Source organism: Papio anubis, chromosome 1, assembly GCF_008728515.1.
Source record: "Papio anubis isolate 15944 chromosome 1, Panubis1.0, whole genome shotgun sequence".
In the NCBI taxonomy this organism is placed as follows: Eukaryota; Metazoa; Chordata; class Mammalia; order Primates; family Cercopithecidae; genus Papio; species Papio anubis.
Genome location: NC_044976.1, coordinates 203645470 through 203663042, shown reverse-complemented (window position 1 = coordinate 203663042; position 17573 = coordinate 203645470). Strand labels below are relative to the sequence as shown.

The following is a 17573-nucleotide window of genomic DNA, read 5'->3' as shown; positions in this document are numbered from 1 at the left end:
GTGCCACTGCACTCTAGCCTGGGTGACAGAGCAAGACTCTGTCTCCAAAAAAAAAAAAAAAAAGTATTAAGCAAAGTGAAAAAGCAAATAAATTTTTAAAAATGTAAATTATAACTCAAAGGGTTAATATCCCTAATATAGAAAAGATTATAAAAATAGAGAAACAATAGAAAAATGACTGCATAGAAAATGAGCTAGAGATATAGTCAGAGTTCACAGGAAGAGAAATGTAAACAGCACTTCACTATATGCTCAATCTCATTTATAAGAGAAAAATGAAATTTAAAACTGCACTAATATGATTTCTCATCTATCAAATTGGAAAAACTCCAAAAGTTTGACAATATCATGTAATTAGCAATGCTGTGGGGAAATGGGCACTGTTGGTCATTGCTGGTGGGAATATAAAATGGTACAACCTCTATAAGGAGGAATTTGGCATTGTCCAGCAAAATGATGTATAAATTTACCTTTTGCTCCAATTATTCCACTTCTGGCAATCGATCTCAAGAAAGATACCCAAAAATGTATGCACAGGATATGTATTACATGCAGCACAAATGCCCACCAATAGGGGAAAGTGAACAAACCAGGACATGGCCAGACAATGGAACTGAAGCAGGCAACAGCACTCCTAGAGCCTGGATCGGGGTCTCTAAATACTGTTTCTTACTGAAAGACACGGGCTCCTTAAAAAATGGCTAATTCCAGGTCTGGAGTAATAAATGTGCAAGATGAATTCCAGAACATGTTGTCATACAAGAGATCAATCAATCAATCAATCTAGCTCTCAAAGAGTCAGGTCAAAAGGAAATGATCTAACTTTTAGAAGCTCGCTCTGGCCAATGAAGGGACAATTGGAATATCATCAAGGATAATAACTGTAATGGACTTGAACACACAGAACATGCTTGAATCCCTGAATTTATAAAAAATTTGGAAAAACCTTACTGGTTAACTTTAGGAGATATTAGAAATCCAACTTACTGTTTTTAAATCAGTGAAAAAAAGGAAAACATTAATTCCTTTCACCATTCCTATATGAAATGTACTTTAGGGAAATCAAATCATTGATGAGAAGAAGCTTCTCTTTACAGAAGTTTTCCAGTTAGTAAAAAGAAGATGATAGAATATAACTATTGTACAATCTCTGATCAATTAATGAATTTAGGCAGTTCATAAATAGTTGCTATTGATAAACAGATAACCAGACAATATGTATCTTGTGATGAAAATACTCAGAACCACATGTGAATTATTCTAAAAAAGAAACCAAAAACAAAGAAATAAAGAAAAAAACCAGAACAAGATCACAATGCAAGCAAGCTTTTATCTAATTACATCTAATCATCAACTTACAGGAAATACAGAGGAAAAAATAACATGGTAAATGACACCACAGAGATGCAATCAGCAACATAAACACTGTGGAAAATTCTCAAGACAAACTGCTGTCTTCAACAAATGAGTTATAAGGGGCAAGGAAAAAATGGAGGCGGTACCCACAGATTAAAAGATATTTTAGAGACTTGTCAACTAATTGCAACATGTGGATATGGATCTTATTTAGATCCTGATGCAAACTATTAAGAAAAGGATTTCTGAGATAACTGGAGGGATTGAACAGTGGATAATTTCTAATATTGTGATAACATTTTTAAAAAGGGTGCTTATTCTTTTCTTTTTTTTTTTCTTTTTCTTTTTTTTTTTGAGACAAAGTCTCACTCCGTTACCCAGACTGGAGTGCAGTGACACAATCTCGACTCGCTGCAACCTCCACCTCCTGGATTCAAGGGATTCTTGTGCCTCAGTCTCCCAAGTAGCTGGAATTAAAGGAACATGCCACCATGCTGGCTAATTTTTTGTATTTTTTTTTGTAGAGAGGGTTTTGCCATGTTGGCCAGGCCGATCTTCAACTCCTGACTGCAAGTGATCCACCTGTCTCAGCTTCCCAAAGTGCTGGATTACAATCCAACCACCATGCCTGGCCATTTTTAAGAAATACATATGTTTAGAAATGCCTCAAAAGAAATTATATGATGTCTGGATTTTCTTCAAAGCAATCTGATGGGAAGAGGGAATGGATGGTGGTATAGATGAAATGAGATTGGTTTTGAGTTGCTGATTGTTGAAACTGGGTGATGGGTACATGGCAGTTCATTGTATGATTTCCACTTTGTAAATGTTGAATTTTTGATAATAAAAAGGTAAGACAAAACGTAAAGTTAAATAAAGGAATAGGAATCTCCTGTATCTTCCCTGTTTCCCTGCCTGGGTATGTGATGACTTTTATTTCTGGAACACTTTACTCCAAGGCTCCTGTAAACGTTATGGGATTCAAATCCGCTCTCAGTTGCCTTTGCAGTAGGAGGTGGCCAATAAGGGAACTAAGGAAGAGAGGTGAATGAAGTCCCTAAGACTAGGACTTTAAATAAAGAGTGACCTGACAATTCTAAATTCAGTGACACGATCTCTCCTAACCAGGTGCTTGGAGTTGGATAAAGAGGTGCATGTGTGTACAACGTGTGTACCTGTGTGTGTTCTAATGTCTTAGCGGGACATGAGCATCTTCCTTGAGTTGCTAGCTAGGCCTTCTCACTCAGCAGGGAGGAGTGTGCTCTCAGCTGCATTCACCATGCAGAAGTGATGTCTTTCCTTTACCTGAGCCCCTCCATCTGAAGAAAGGGATTTAAGAAAACCTGAAGGTCAATGCGGCCATCCCTCTGTCCCTATTCCAGTAAGCTCTAAACTTGCACCCAAGGAAACACCATGGTATGCACTGACCTTAAGATCATTAAGCATCTTTGAGAAGATCTAATGTGAAGGATTAGCCACATCCTTTTGAGAAAGAGGGAAGTCAGAGAGCCCCACAGTGGAGAGATGACCACCTGAGGCTCACCTGTAGAACCAACAAACCACCAGAACTGGAGCCACAGTCTGTCATTTCTAGCCAGGTACTGTTGTCACTCATCCCCATTTCCTAGAGGTTGGCAGTGGATTACAAAAAATGTCTATGGAAATCAGGCCGAAACAATTCTAGGATCGAGCTATAGGAGTGATACTGCTGAACTGTTGAAATTTTCCTTCTGCAGTGAGTCTGACAGCCCAAGGTCATGGAACTTGAGAAGAGGATAGAGTCAGGTGAGAGGCTTTTTCCTTTTTTCTTTTGCTCTTTCATTCCAAAGAAGCATACTGAATTCCACTGCTGAAGTCAAAGAGGCTTTTGCTGTCAGTCTTAGATAAATGCTTCATTCTGCTACGTGCTGCTCCACTCCCTTTATTCTCCTCTTTAATTGAACCTGAATTGCACAGTTATTTTTAACATAATTGGTAAAAATTCAAGAGAGTTAATGCCGTGTCCTTGGCTCATAAAAACCTTGCTTTTCCTTAGATGAGCTTCAACTCAGTGCTGATAAGAATGCCAGGTATTAACTGTAGGATGACTATAGTTAACAATAATATGTTATTAGTTTCAAATAGCTAGGAGGAGGATATTGAATGCTCCCAACACAAAGAAATGACAAATGTTTGAGATAATAAATATGTGAATTACCCTGGACTGATCACTATACCTTATGTGTATTGAAACAGCACCATGATGTACAATTATTGTACATCACGAATACGTACAATTACTATTTGTCAACTAAAAAAATGTTTTTAAAGCCTGGTATTAGTGAAGGAATTTTTGAACATTTGAGTTAAACCTGCTCTCCCAAGTATTCAGATTTGTTTTATAAAACAAAGTCTCCCCTAATTGTCTTTGTTTTAAATGCTTTCCATTAGCTTCATCCATTAGCTTCATCAAGAAGATGGACCTTTAGCCAAACTGGAACATTCCCTAAAATTCTCTGTTCACGGAAACAATCGGCATAGGAGTTCTATTCTACTCAGGTCTGAAATTATCGCAGCTTAGGAAGTTCTCAGCTGTGCAGAGTCAAGAAACAGAGTCATGAAGGAGGCTCAGTGGAGGGAATGTGGGGCCCGGAGAGGGAACACCTGTCACATTGAGCCATCACACACCTCTCTGTGCACGTTTCCATGTTCATTAAAAGGAGGTGAGAGTCCAGCTTATGATACGTTAGAAAAGGAAAAACTGTGGCAACAGTATCAGATCAGTAATTTCCAGGGGTTGGGGGAAGGATTTTTAGGGCAATGAAATGGCTTTATCTGATACTGCAATGATGGATGCATGTCCTTAGACATTTGTCAAGATCCATAGAAGGTACAACATCAAGACTGAGCCACAATGTAAACTAGGAACTCTGGGTGGTGATGATGTGTCAGTATATGTTCATGAATGGTAGCAAACGCAGCACTCCAATGGGGGATACTGACAGTGTGGGAGGCTGTGCATGTATGGGGGCAAGGGGTTATATGGGAACTTTGTCCTTAGTTTTGCTGTGAACATAAGACTGCTCTAAAAAAGTCTTTTTCTGTTTTTTCCCTTAGGTCAGGAAGCTTCTACCCTCTCCTATCTCCTAAGACTTCTGAGAAGTTCAGTGAGAGAAACAATATAAATGGTGGCTGAAAATGGCCAGATAAATATATGTAGTGTGCTTATTCTTAAAAGTCATAGTAGGAGGTTTTATTCCAATTGACTGAAAGAATTGGAGGGATGAGTTCGGTGGCAAGGGGCATGGGCTAGGTGATCTCCCTACCACCTTTGCCTTGGGACTTCATGTGAGAAGCAACATAGCCCAAGTACATAGTGGGGCGATGGAATTTCCACAACTGAATGACAACAGTCTTTCAGAGGAGGCAACTGGGGCATGGTGCTCTTATTACTAAAATGCTATCATTGCTCTAACACTTTTAGAATTCCTCTTTTGGAACAAGTTTCCAGAATCTCATTTTAGCATTCTCAAGTTATGAATTTGGTTTCTGGAAGGGGTTACAGTGTGATAAGTAAAGCATGCCCTCAAGTGATTATAAAGCAATGATGAGCTGATGTTCTTGTTTGGTGGTGAGAAATGATAGAGATGCCATCCAGGCGAAACTGTACTATGATTGCACAACAGAAAAATTGTATTAAACCATGACATGCCCTGTACTATCTAAGATCAAATTGTTTTGATGTCAGCTTGTCAAGTTCCAATCCATATGTTCCAATATAAGACCACAGACTGGGTTAAGAGTAACTTCTCATGGACCCATGCATTTCAAAGACCATCTGAGTTCAGCAACTGACCTGATTCGCAAATTCTTACCAATCTCTGCTTCCTAACTTCTACCTTAAAACAGTACCCCATAACTAACTCTGCTCCTACAACTCTGTAAGTTCCTCCTTTAGAGACACGGAGACTCTGACAAGTTAGTGCTCTCCCTGCTCGGTAAGTGTAGTAAAGCTCTTTGTGTGGTCTTTGGATTGGGGGCTTCCACACTAGGCAGGGGCCAAACCTGTCCATGAACCCCTATGCTTTTTCACGCTGTTTTCCCCCTTTCTGGCTTCCTCACTCACAAAGAGAGTTTAGCTCTGTTCTTGTATACTTCTGTCATCCAGGTGGCTTGGAGGTTCTTCCCTTTTAGGAGTATTTATGGTTTAACTTGAAGCCTTAGAAGACCACTGTATTAGTCCGTTTTCATGCTGCTGATAAATACTTGCCTGACACTGGGCAATTTACAGAAGAAAGAGGTTTAATTGGACTCATAGTTCTACGTGGCTAGAGAGGCCTCACAATCATGGTGGAAGGCAAGGAGGAGCAAGTCACATCTTATATGGATGGCGGCAGACAAAGAAAGAGAGCTTGTGCAGGGAAACTCTCAGTTTTAAAACCATCAGATCTCGTGAGACTCATTCACTACCATGAAAACAGTGCAGGAAAGACGTACCTGCATGATTCAGTCACCTCCCACTGGGTTCCTTCCATGACATGTGGGAATTGTGGAAATTACAATTCAAGATGAGACTTGGGTGACAACACAGCCAAACCATATCAACCACAACTTGAACAACATTCCAGGGCCCTCACAAGAATAATCCTCCAAAGAAGAAATTTCAGTTCTGGTGCTGTTTGGGTGTAGGGAAAGACCTTGCTCAGAGCTTCTGGAACATGGTTATAGTAGTCCAGAAAGCATCACAACAAGAACCAGGAGAGGTGTTTTGTTGTTGTTGTTTTTTAATTAAAGTAGGCTCCTGGTCTTCACTTGTAGATGTTCAACTTCAGTCTATCTGGGGTACAACCCAGGGACTTGCATTTTTTATGACCACCCAGATGAAGCCATGGTGGTTCTGAAGTAGAATGCTTCAGACTGAGAAGGCTACCCCTTCGGCTCCCTGTCAGTCCACCTTGGCTGGGTTCTTTTCTGGTGGGCTGTGAGTGTGAGTCTAGTGACCATCTCAAAGGGCTTCCCAATTGATTCTGATAGAAATGCTATTCCTTCACAGAAGGTCGAAGTCAGAGGAACCAGCTTGTCCCACACATTTATGGCTGAGGGGGGCTTTGGGGTCCTCAAGGTGCTGTGAGCGGAACAAGCATGAGTTACTGCAGCTGAGTCCCTTCACAGCATCGCACCAAAGATCTTCTCTTTCTCCAGGTTGGGAATAGGCTTTTCCACTCAATGAACAGATGGAGCAGCTTTCTCTTTTCCCCAAAAATTAACTGCCTTAAAACACTTGAAATCTCTAGCCATCCGCAACTGCTGTGTGATTCTTCCTCTTTGGGTAAGAATGGGGAGCTGCCAAGTGAAGCAGAGTGTGGAGAAAGGCTTCAGAGCTTCTTGGTGCCAGAATTTGTTTCATGCGGAACTCCAGCATATGGCTCAGGTAGGAGATCATCGATGTCCCAGAAAAAAGGGATGTCCCGTGCTCTGCCTTCTGATCCTCTCCAACCCTTCTGGCAGAAGGGCTGAAGGTGGGTGGGAACAAGTCCCAGGCACTTAATGTTGGCAAGCACTTTTGAGGCAGATGGAATCTTTGAAGGGGAGAGTGGGCTCAGAGCTATGCTTGAGAAAGAAAGGGTTTGGCTGGAGAAAGAGTGAAGGCCAGGGACCCAACACTCATAAGGAGACAAGTGGCACAGTGCAGCAAGGGGTGCTGACAGTGGACCTCCCTCCACACTGACCTGGCCATCCTACTGGGAACCCACCGATGGCTCTTGCCTCTGAGAGCTGCTCCACACCCAGTGCTGCCTCTGTCCTCTGCAGAGAGCTGAGCTCTTGGCCCTGGTCTTTTGCTGTCTAGAAACCATGGACAGTCCTTCAGACCCATTGGTTTATCTGGACTCTCTTTCTTTATTTTTTTTTATTTTTTATTTTTTTGAGACAGGGTCTCACTCTGTTGCCCAGGCTGGAGTGCAGTGGTGCAATCACAGCTCACTGTGACCTTGAACTCCTGAGCCCAAGTGCTCCTCCTGCCTCAACCTCCCACATAGCTGGGACTAACGGCATGAGCCGTGGCGTGAAGCCCAGACCCTCTCCTAGCCAGTTGATGGTGTGGGGCTGCTATTTCTTCCAACACATGGGATGATTTAAATAGGTTTTTGGGATGGTTCTAAATAACCTCCTCCACTTGCTTCATCAAAGGGTGAAGACATGGTTCTTACCTGTTATGCACAAGGGGAAATGCAGATAGCATGTAAGAAAGAAAAATGATAAAAAATTAATTGTCCTACTTCTTATGGACAATGGGAGAGAATAAAATAGTTAATAAAGATTGCTTCTTTTGACCAAAATGAAGAGAATTTTCCCAGGGCAGATACTGCTAGAACCTCCTTTATTAGATAGAGATCTGAATAAAATAGTACATTGAAGTGAGAGGGATTTAAATGAAAAAGTTTATTGGACAGGGTAACTATGGTGACAGCCCCACTCAAGATACAAAAACTGTATGCCTCTTTCTGAGCCTAAGCAAATTCTAAAATTCACGGAAGATCTCTGAAAAATATAGGATGGGAATCGGCAGCAAAATCTGCCTACGAGTCTGCTAGTATCTCAGATGACAAGATGCCTTCCACCTCCCTTCCTGTCTCCAGGAGGACTAAACTCTCTGTTGGATGCAGATCTCAGCCTTCTTCCCTTCATTCCCTGCCTAATATTCCCTTGGTCCCTTAGTGAAAGCTTTTTTCTGTTTTTTTGAGACGGAGTCTTGCTCTGTCGCCCAGGCTGGAGTGCAGTGGCGTGATCTTGGCTCACTGCAACCTCCGCCTCCTGGGTTCACGTCATTCTCCTGCCTCAGCCTCCAGAGTAGCTGGGATTACAGGTGCCCGCCACCATGCCCAGCTAATTTTTTGTATTTTTTTTTTTTTTTTTAGTAGAGACAGGGTTTTACCGTGTTAACCAGGGTGGTCTCGATCTCCTGAGCTCGTGATCCGCCCGCCTCGGCCTCCCAAAGTGCTGGGATTACAGGTGTGAGCCACTGCGCCTGGCCGTGAAAGCTTTTTCTTTGTGGCTTAGGTAAAGAACAGTGCCCTTGTTGGGCTGCTGCGTGAATGAAGTTGATAGGCACCTTGTTGACGATGTTTCACACAACATTTTCCAAAATTGCCCACTCACAAAGGGGACCTTCCGGCCTCCTGCTCACGTTTATTCTGCGTTTTCTCCAGGATGTGCTTTCTGCAGGATCTGTGGTTGGGAAGAGCATGTTTGTGCACACACATAGATGTCCATACACAAACGTGCAGTGGAGTGAAACCTGTTTCAGCACCTGGTAGCTGTGTGATCTCTGGCAGGTGACTGACTTCTCTGAATCTCAGGTTCCTTGTGTGCAAAATGGGGATTATAACCAGCTCTCTCAGAGACAGGGCGGGATTAAGTAAAACAGTGTCTGTGACGCATAAGCATAAAATCATTCCTGGCACATAGTAGGTGCTCAACAAATAGAAGCTATGATTTTCATTATCTATTCAAGGTGAGTAAAACAACCAGTTTTTGGATCCACTAATGCAAGGCCAGGAGGTAATAAACCAATAGATGGAAGGCTGGAGTGAAGAGACAGGGAGGCTACGGGCTCAGTGTCCAGTGGGTTTTGTTAGGAGCACTGTCTGCTTGTTCTCAGGGTACACATGAGGTGAACAGGTGCCCTGGTGCCTCCCTTCATTCATCTCACATCTTTGGCACAGAGTTGCCATGAAGTGGCAAAGCCAGTGTTCAACAGAGGCCACCAGCACAGGGACAAAACATTCTCTGTGGCACCACACAGGACTGCCACGTAGAGCTGTCCAGCTCGTGCTTGTACCAGGATGCACCAGAGTGAGGGGTGAGTGGGGCCTGGAAGAGGCCTCTGGTTCTAATTCCCCAGGTGGCCCCTTTCCAGCTGTACACAGGGGTCCTGTGGGGCACACACGGGCACATTACCCAGGCTCCATAGGAGAACATCGTTCCCAAGCCCACCTTCTCACTTTCAGATCTGATTAATTTGTCAGAGAGAGGAGGAAACCCTTGTCCTCAGCAGAGGCTGGACTCTTAATTTAAGGCAATGCTTCCCTTCTCTCCCACTGAAGGAGTCCAAATGGCCTTGGGGTAGCTTTAGCTCCTGGAGACAGGGGGCTGTGGTCAGAATGTCCCACTGCAAAGCCAAAAGGTATTTAAAACCTCACATTCCTTCCTAAAACTTCCCAAGGATTTTGCATTCGAATCCACATTGTGGCAGCTTTTGTTTTAATAACGAATCTTCTATGCTCTGAATCTGGAACCATGCTTGCCAGTGCTTCTGCTCTGCCCCCACCACCTCTGTTCTCCAATCTAGGATCCCAGAGGTTATTTGTTCCCCAGTTTGAGAGATAAGGGTGTAGCAGTGCAGGAAGTAGAAATGCATGGGGTTGAAGGACAAAGACCCCACAGCAGCCAGGCTGCCTAGTTCAAATTCTGCCTGAACTCCTAACTAGCTCTGTGATTTGGGGTAAGTCACTTACCCTCTCTGGGCCTCTGGCTCCTCACATGTAGTACTAGGGTGATAATAAGAGTGTCTACCTTTCAGGGCTTTTGTAAGGACTGAATAAGTTAATGTACCTGAACTACTTAGAACTGCATCTGGTGTATAATAATCCTATGTAAGTATTTAGTATTTTCATCGTGATCATTTATGAGCTTTCACGAGGGAGCTGAAAAGCAGTTTGTATTCCAGCCCCTCCACCTGCTCCTAGTGAAATGCTGGACAATGACTGTACCCCTTGGTCAGCTGGCTATCAGAGCCCTGAGTTAAAGGGACACAGGCATTAAAAAGCATGAAAAATGATTGTTTGGTGACATCTGAAGAGGTCTGTTAACTAGCCAACAGTGTTGTGTCAATGAGAATTTTCTGGGTTCAATTTTGCCTTAAGGTCAGGGATGATGTTACCATTGGCGGAAGTTGGAAGTGGGACACATGGGGCCTCTCTACTGTTTTTGCAACATCCTGTGAGACGAAAATCACAGCCATGCACTGCATAGTGATGTTTCAGTCAACAACAGACCGCGTATATGACTGTGGCCACATTGGATTATAATACTGCATTTTTACTGTATCTTTTTTACATTTAGATATGTTTAGAGACATACACACTTACCATTGTGTTACAATTGCCTATAGTATTGAGAACAGCCACATGCTGTACCAGTTTGTAGCCCAGGAGCAAGAGGAAATAGCATATAGCCTAGGTGTGTAGTAGGCTATACCATCTGTTTGTGTGAGTGCACACTATGATGTTTGCACAATGATGAAGTCACCTAGCAATGTGTTTCTCAGAATGAATCCCATTAAGCGACACTGAACTATTTTAAGAACAAATAGTTAAAAAATTCAGCCAGGTGCAGTGGCTCACACCTGTAATCCCAGCACTTTGGGAAGCCGAGGTGGGTGGATCACTTGAAGTCATGAGTTCGAGACCAGCCTGGCCAACATAGTGAAACCCCATCTCTACTAAAAATACAAAAATTAGCTGGGCGTGGTGGCACGCACCTGTAGTCCCAGCTACTCGGGAGGCTGAGTCAGCCTTGAACCTGGGAGGTGGAGGTTGCAGTGAGCCAAGATTGTGCCACCGCACTCCAGCCTGGGTGAAACAGCAAGACTTCATCATAAATAAATAAATAGCTAAAAAATAATTGATGTGTTCTGGGGGCTGTGGCACTGACCCTATTGCGAGGCACCCTGAGATTTCAGCTTAGGGACTAGCTAGAAGGGTAGGTGGGGGTCTGGACTGGAGGTGTCCAACTGGGTGCTGGAGGCCAGGAAAGGTGAGGACACAGAAATCCACGCAAGCAACGGTCAGATGTGAATCTGTGCTAAAAAGGAGATGAGCTGGACATTCCTTCCCACTTTTCACTGGGTAGAAACAGTCATCAGCTTCTGGGGTTGGGGAAGTAGGGTGCTGCGGGGTGAGGGGGATAACTGAGTCCACAGTCCATATAATAATTATATACATTTATGGGGTTCATAGTGATGTTAAGGTACATATAATGTATAGTGATCAGATCAAGGTAATTAGCATATCTATCATCTCAAACATTTATCATCCTCCTTCTAACTCTTTGTAGTTAAGAATATCTTATTCTTAACTACAATTATCCTACAGTAATACAGAACACTAGAAATTATTCTTCCTGTCTAGCTCTAATTTTGTAACTTTTAACAAATTCCTCCCTATCCCCTCCTTCCTCCTACCCTCCCCAGCCTCTAGTATCCTCTGTTGAGAACCACAGCGTCCCCAGCTCTCTGATGATAAGTATCATGTGTCTTGGGGCACTGGTCTAATTTAAAAGGCTATAGTTTCTGAGGCTCTTTCCTTGAAGATTTGATGCGGTGCGCTTGGAAGCCAGGAATTTGTATTGAATAATTATCCAGGTAAATCTTAAAGCAGACATTGGTGCTGCACAGACACCCCCCTCTGTGTAAGAAATTTACATCTGTCTCAACATGTGCCAGATCACATCACCTCCACTGTGCAAAGCCCTCAAAAGCAGTCATTGTCACCCCAGGTACATGTTAGAATCACCATGGGAGCTTTGAAAAATCCCTGTGTCCCAGGCGCACCCCAGACTAATTAAGCCAGGGCCTCTGGGGCTGGGGACAGAGCATCCGTGATCCCAATATGTAGAATCCCCTGGAGAACTAGCTGCAACTCAGGTCACCTTGCCCCACTCCAGCTTCTGATTCAGGGGTTCTGGAATGAGACTTGGGAATGTGCATTTCTAACAAGTTCTCAGGTGCTGCTGGTGGTTTCAGGACCAAACTTTGGGGAACCCCTGAGTTGGGGAGAAGTGAGCAGAATGAGAAGATTCAGAATACAGCCCCACAGCTGACAAACACTGAACCTATTTCTATGATTATAGGATGCATGGAAACTTTTCTTAAGTGAGCTAACTGTGAGTCTGCAAATTAAATTTCTTAATTGTGCTCTTGGCTTCACCCAACAATACTGCTTGGGCTTGCCAAGATCCTGAGAGGCTGACTGTCCCCATGGCAAGGCCACATCAAAGTGACTTGGGAGGAAAGGAAATTGCGTTAGTGCAACCACAAGTACTTCTTGTAAATGTTCTTCCTTGAACGTTCCTCAAACTCACCCTTAGGTTAAGTTAGGTAACCTGGTCACCTCTTCTGCTGTCTGAGGACCAAATATTGTTTTCAGCTCTGGCCTCAGGCAGCTTTTGCTCTGTGTTGTGAATGCTGCACTTATAAAGTCAAATCCTGGAGCCTTAGGAAAAGCTCAGGCCTGTGGTGAGGGGTAGTATATCTCAGGGAGATGAGTCGTTTGCTTCTGGGAGGGGCCCTACTCGGGGTTGTCTTGTGTTGGAACAGGCACTCTACACCTCGGGTCTGCCTGCCAGCAGGTGACCTGACCACCAACAAGCCGCCTAAGGACACCTGGCCAAAATGTATGCTGAAATGGTAGAATCCTCACTTCTCTACTGGCTACTTGGCTTTAGATCCTACCTGGGAGACAGCACAGTGAGACAGAAATAACTGTTTCTGCATCAGCTAGATCAAGCTCATGCTCCTTTCCATATGAGCAAGTGGTTTAACCTCTATGAGCTGCAGTGTCCCCCTCTGTAATGGGGTCAGGCCATCTGTGAAGCTCCAGTGAGGATTACATGGGACAGTAACTCATGTAAAAGCCCCCAGCACAGTGCCAGCAGAAGGGACTTCATGAATGACTATACCTAGGGTTCTGTTCTTTCAGCCTGTCTTAGGGTAGGATACTGAGAGAGTGGGGCTGGAGAAGAGGCATGAAGGATTAAGATGTTTCTCTGGGGGCCGGACGCAGTGGCTCATGCCTGTAATCCCAGCACTTTGGGAGGCCGAGGCAGGCAGATCACGAGGTCAGGAGATTGAGACCATCCTGGCTAACATGGTGAAACCCCCTCTCCACTAAAAAAACAAAAAATTAGCCGGTAGTCTCAGCTACTCAGGAGGCTGAGGCAGGAGAATGGCGTGAACCCAGGAGGTGGAGCTTGCAGTGAACCAATATCGCACCACTACACTCCAGCCTGGGCAACAGAGTGAGACTCCATCTCAAAAAAAAAAAAAAAAAAAAAAAGACATTCCCCTGGGAAGAACGTGCATCTCCTTCCTAGCAGGACATCTGGGGACTCTACATTCATCTACTGGGCCATGGTGAGGCCAGCAGCCTGTAAGCCTGGACTTCCTGTGGAGCAGGTACTTGACTTCCTCCTGCAGTGGAACTGTGGGCCCCATGGTCAACAAGATGTCCCCGACAGGCAGTTTGTCCCTGTCCAGAGCATCACAGCCAGGAACTCCCAGAAATCCAGCAAAGTTTCCAGGCAGAGGCCAGTGCCCCTCTGGCTGCCCATTGTGACACAATCCCAGAATGTTAGAGCCTGGGGGCCCAGAGCCAGGAACGCTTTGTCCTTGTCATGTTGCTAACCATCTGCTGGGCTGGGATGAAGACCCTGGCCTCCTGACGATAGCTCCTATGCTGAGCTCATTAATCTCATGTGTCAGCTTGACGGGGCTAAGGGATGCCCCGGGAGCTGGTAAGACACTCCCGGTGCGTCTGTGAGGCTGTTTCTGGAAGAGATGAGTGTTTCAAACAATAGGCTGAGTAAAGAAGATCTGCCCTTGCCAATGCGGGTGGGCATCCTCCAATCCACTGAGGGCTGGAATAGAAGAAAAAGGCAGAGAAAGGACAAATTTGCTTTCTTCTTGAGTGGAGACATCCATCTTCTCCTGACACTGGACACTGGGAGGGTCCTGGTTCTTGGCTCTTTGAGTCTGATTGGGAGTCACACCATCAGTTCCCTTGGTTCTCAGGCCTTTATACTTGGTCTGAATTTCACCACCAGCTTTCCTAGTGCTCTAGCTTCCAGACAACTGGTCCTTCATAACCACGTAAGCCAATTCCCATAATAAATCTCCTCTTCTATAGATCTCTCTCCAAGAGAGGAAGGAGTGTGACTCCCCCCGCTCCCAGCAGGCAGGTCGTTTGGCTGTGTGTCTGCTCCCGCCTAGAGGGAGTCCCCACCGTGGCTTCCCTCTTCACGGTTAGGTTTCTGAGACTGCAAAGCCACTTTTCTATCCCAGAGGCCTCCCTGCCACTACCCAGCCGCGCTGCTCTGCTGTGCATGGCAAATACAGTCTTGAACCCTCACCTCTGCATTTCCTGCAGGCACTCAGCAGCAGAATCATAGACGCTGTGCTCCACATGCCAAGAGGCATTAACAGCCACTGTGTAAACAATGGTGACCTTCTGGCAAGCTGTCTTGTCCTGTCCAACTTGGAACAGTGGCCCGGAGAGGCGCTCTGCTGCATCATGGCCAGAATAGCAATGACACAGGATGGTCTGAGCACAGTCCTGCGCCTCCACCTTATTAATTACGGGAAGAGAGGATGAAGGGCTCTAGAGGTTAACGGAGAAGTGCCTGCAAATGCCTTGGCTGTGTGGAGTGATATGCCACGTCAGCAGGGATCTGAAGGCCATCCAGTTGCACGGACCCGTGGGGGAGTACCCCTGGCCATCACAGTTTCTCTGAGAAGCTCAGTGCCATGAACGTGGCACAAAATCTCTAAGGAGCCTTCAGACAGCATCTGAAAGTCATATTCCAGCCCTAGGGTGCAGACAGGACCCTGGCACTGAGGGTCCATGGTCTGCACCATGGCTCAAGTGAAGCACAGCTTGCCATTTTGGAGGTTCTTGACTTCAGAGAACTGTGAGGTCCAGGGCAGGGACCTCAGGCCTGACCTGGCCCATCATTTGTTTTTGTACGTACGGTTTCATCTGCATACAGACACACCAGTGTGCAGGAACTGTCATTGACTACTCTTGTGCTACAACAGCACAGCAAAGCTAAGTAGTTCTAACAGGGGCCATAGGCCCACAAAGAAAAAGATTCAGTCTCGCTCATTCCAGAAAGTGTGCCAACCTCAGGTCTAGGAGATAAAACATGGGCTGGGGGGCAAGACAGGTCCTGGGAACAATGGGAACCTGGGGCAATTTAGCCTCACTGCACTTCACTTCAGCTTTCTTCTCTGTAGAATGGGCTCAATGATATTTACCCTACCATGAGGTGGTGGGGATGAAACGATACGATTTCTTGGCACATGCGACCTATTCAATATGAATCCTCTCTCTGCTTGCTATGAAGTGGGGTTTGTGATGGTTGCCCTATCTGCTTCAAAAAGTGGTTGTGATTTTAAGCAGATATGAAAGCACTCTGAAAAGTTAAAGATGCTCTGTTGTGGTAAGACTGTCCTACAAGTATTATTCTTGCGATGAGAAATCTGGAGCTGCCAGCCAGGCTAAATCAAAATACAGTAGTTCCATGTTGATTGATGTGTCATGGGGAAGCCTGAGAAGCCATGGATTTGGGAGGACCCGGTGCCCCTTTGTGGTGAGTCATGTGCATCCCCACTGGGCACTCTGGGGGGTGGCCTGCTTTCCCAGCAGGGCTGCAGCCCATGTGAGCTGTGGGGCCTTAGGCATTTCCTCGGCTTCTCTGAGCCTCCGTTTCCCCACTTGAAAGACAGCAATGCCAACAGTAGTGTGGTGAGGATGTAATGAGACACAATGACATAGAAAGGCGGTTCTAAAAATGTTAGGTCTTACTTTCATCCCAATTCTAGTTATCGCTGGAATGAACAGCTGAGAGGGTGCGAGTGACTTGCACAAGGGTCCGAGCTGGAAAGACAGGAAAATGAAAAGAAGGCAATGGTATGTAGTAATAGCTTCTAACCCGGCTCCTGAAATAGATCCGGCCCCCAGAGAGGGGAGCAATTCTCCATTTCTGGGCAAAACCTGCGTGACCCAGAGCAATGACAAACGGATCCCTGCACACCCTACGAGCGGCCGACACCACTCTCTGAGGCAAAGAATCCTTTAAAATCCATTCCCCCTGGGCGTGGAATTACAGTGGAAGTCTCATGAGTGTATGCTTTCTCTAGTGGTCTGGGTTTATTATTTAACCCCATGAAACTGCTACTGAAGAACAGTGAACTGAGGAAGGAACCATAAGATTTTTCAACTTTATAAAGAACGCCTTGGTGCAAACCAAGGGGACTTACTGCATCCAAAATGGTTCAAGAGTCCTTAATTTTAGTGCAATCCGCACAGCATTCTGTCTGACCTAGGTTAGAGGGCCTTCCTGCTCTCTCCTCTCCTGTTGAACTTAAGGGACACAGAAGTTTGGGGGATGCAACCCTCGAGCCACCTGGTTCTCTCTTCAGAATTCTGGGACACCCCCAGCCTGTCTCTGCCAAACATACCCCTAGAGTATAAGCCCCAGCTTGGCTTCCAGACAGGCACACACAGCCCCAGACAGGACAGCTGCTGCCCTTCCTGCAAGGGTGAGAGGTGATAGTGGAGATGAAATGATCTATTTTCTCTATTATTAAAATTAAGCTTCTATATGGTACTATAAGGTGGATAAATGCCATTATACATTTGTCCAAACTCACAGAATGTACAACACCAAGTAAGAGCGAACCTTCATATAAACTGTGGACTCTGGGTGATAATGATGTGTCAGTGCAGGGTCATTGGTTGTTAACAAATGAACCACTCTGGTGGGGGCATGTTGACAGTCTGTCTGGGAGGCTGTGTATGTGTGGGGACAGGAGGTATATGGGAACTCTCTGTACTTTCTGCTCAATTTGCTCTGAATATAAAACTACTCTAAAGTCTATTAAAAAATTCAATTCACAGTTGCAAAGACATGGAATCAACCTAAGCGCCCATGAACTGATGAGTGGATAAAGAAAATGTGGTTACATATATATACACCATGGAATACTACTCAGTCATAAAAAAGAACAAGATAATATCTTTTGCAACAACTTGGATGGAACTGGAGGCCATTAGTCTAAGTAAAGTAACTCAGGAATGGAAAACCAAACACTGCATGTTCTCAGTTACAAGTGGAAGCTAAGCTATGAGTACACAAAGGCAGCTAGAGTGGTATAATGGGCATTGGAGACTCAGAAGGAAGGGAGGATGAGGGATGAAAAACTACCCACAGGGTACCATGTACACTACTTGGGTGAGGGGTACACTAAGATCCCAGACTTCATCACCACAAATTTCATCCATGTAACCAAAAGGCACTTGTACCCTAAAGCTATTGAAATAAAAACATCAAAATTAAAAAGAAAAAGAATGAGCCAAGTGTGGTGGCTCATGCCTGTAATCCCAGTACATAGGGAGGCA

General features: G+C 44.9%; 2 long non-coding RNA genes across 2 annotated transcripts in view; both read left to right on the top strand.

Moving 5' to 3' along the window:
- Positions 1–5654, top strand: part of LOC103880694 — a 37065-nt gene extending 31411 nt beyond the window's left edge. Inside the window, exons 2-4 of the long non-coding RNA XR_002519063.2 lie at positions 3093–3141; positions 3787–4058; positions 4453–5654. This is a non-coding gene — a long non-coding RNA (uncharacterized LOC103880694). The remainder of the gene's footprint in view (positions 1–3092; positions 3142–3786; positions 4059–4452) is intronic.
- Positions 5655–13729: 8075 nt separating this feature from the next.
- Positions 13730–17111, top strand: LOC116271649. The gene is made up of 3 exons (XR_004180281.1): positions 13730–14263; positions 15995–16082; positions 17073–17111. It is a non-coding gene; the product is annotated as an uncharacterized LOC116271649 (long non-coding RNA).
- The last annotated feature ends 462 nt before the right edge of the window (positions 17112–17573 follow it).